Raw genomic sequence first — 2,005 nt, forward strand, 5'->3', positions numbered from 1 at the left:
TATCCTACAAAGAAAGCACAGTCAATGCTTAGGAATAAAAACTGCTCTTGGAGGAACATTCTGTCCTCACTTCCATCAGAAAGGACTGAGTGAGCAGGGTTTGACAGAGCAAGAAGAAATTCAGGATCATCCGAGTTAGACAGGACTGTTGGCAGCTATTTTCTTCCTACTTTTGATGGCTCTCAGCTATTGTCATACCTGGAACCAAGTCAAAAGCATGCTTATCTTGCTGTGCAAAGCTATTTCTTTCAGCTTCTATAATAAATCAGGTTCATTAGCAAACTCTTACACAGGTCACAAAAAAGAACCATCCCATATTTAAAACGCACCAACTTCCAGCTGAGATCAATCGTGTTTCCCTTTAGCTTCCACTGCTTAATTTTAAGCCAGCTAAACTCTCCCCTTTTCCAAGATTTCTCATGCCAAATACTGAATTCCCCAATCACCTTCTGGCCTCAGCAGGATGGAGAGACCTCCATAAGCACCAAGCCCTCAGTGGAAACCACCTGAGCATCTGCTTTACAGGGAACTGGTCTCACTTGGGGGTCTTGATGCATGGCAGAGTTTTCACAGCAATGCCACAATGCTCCTCACCATAACACCAGAGAGAAATTTGGACAGGAGCAGCATGTAAAAGGTACAGGTAGCAAATCTTCCTGCCTGTTAATGGGGCCTCCGTGAAGTGCTGTGCTTCATTTTTATACATATTTGAAACAATATTTCAAACAAACTTCCAGCCAAAACAGCTGTTTATATGTGTTTATATCTCCCTACAAGTCATACATTCTGGAGGTAAAATAGTTCATCAGGTCTTTCATTTAGGACAGTTTGGAAATTTTGAGCAAAACCTTTGAGGAAGGCATGAGATTAACTAGTTCTGCACAAATTGAAACAAGTCAGAGGGAAAAAAACCCCCAACCAAAACAAACCTAAACAAACAAACAAAACCCCTGAAGTTTGTAATTTTTGTGATGGATGAAAACATTTCTTTGGTGATCTAACACCAGCTACAAACATTCAAGAAAATACCGAGGAATTCTGAAAAATGGTGGCGGATACACCTTTGACTGACGCTACAAGAGGATGATGAACACTTCAGGATGATGGCAACCACCCTATATTATTGCTCAGACCGGAGTATTTTAAGTGAGTAGAGGAATCTAATGCTAGAAATAAAATTAGACATGAATGGCTGGGGAGAGTTTTGACCTTTTTATGTCCGTTTTTCTGTGAAATTTGTAAACTTTACTGGAGGCCACTTCCTGCGTTCACAGAAAGCTACTTTTCTTTCTTAATACCCCAATAAGTCTGTAGAACAATGTCAGAGCCAGAGCTGCTAAAGAACCCACTTTTAACTGTTTCCTTTCAGATAAATGTCATCATCTGCTCAAAGGCAGTTATCAGAAATCAGCTGAAATCTTTTGCCATCTCTTTGAGGGCTTTTTCTCCCCCTGAGGAACAGTACGATGAACAGTCACGTAACCAACTGCTGACAGTACGAGATGAGAACTTTGAATAGATTGACTGTGTCATTCCAAGTCCTAGCTCCATAGCACTAACTTTAATTGCCAGATAATTTCCACCTGCTCCTCTAAAATTTTGTATGAATATACAGGAGATTTCCGCTATGAAGTAGCTTTCAACACCATATGGGAGACTAAGTTATTCCCATTTCAAAGATGAGTTTGTGAGACCAAGAAAAACAGCTTGTTGACACTTGAAAATTGACTAGAAGAGCTTTTCTGGATGCTCTTAAGCTAGAATAAGAAAATGTATTAAGTCCAGATAAAATAAAACAACTCTTATTCCAGAATGAGTGCTATTATAGTTTGCATTCAGTACATGAATCTTATGGATATGCTTCTAGATATATGTGAGTCCAAAGGCTCTCAGAGGTAGTGGTTACATCTTAATTTACTTTACTAGATCAAGCTCTTGGAAAGGGGTTGAAGGGCTGCAGCTTTGAGACTTGCCAGAGGCTGGTCCCCGTAGCAGAAACCTGTGG

The sequence above is a fragment of the Pseudopipra pipra genome, chromosome 7 (assembly GCF_036250125.1).
Source record: "Pseudopipra pipra isolate bDixPip1 chromosome 7, bDixPip1.hap1, whole genome shotgun sequence".
Classification (NCBI taxonomy): domain Eukaryota; kingdom Metazoa; phylum Chordata; class Aves; order Passeriformes; family Pipridae; genus Pseudopipra; species Pseudopipra pipra.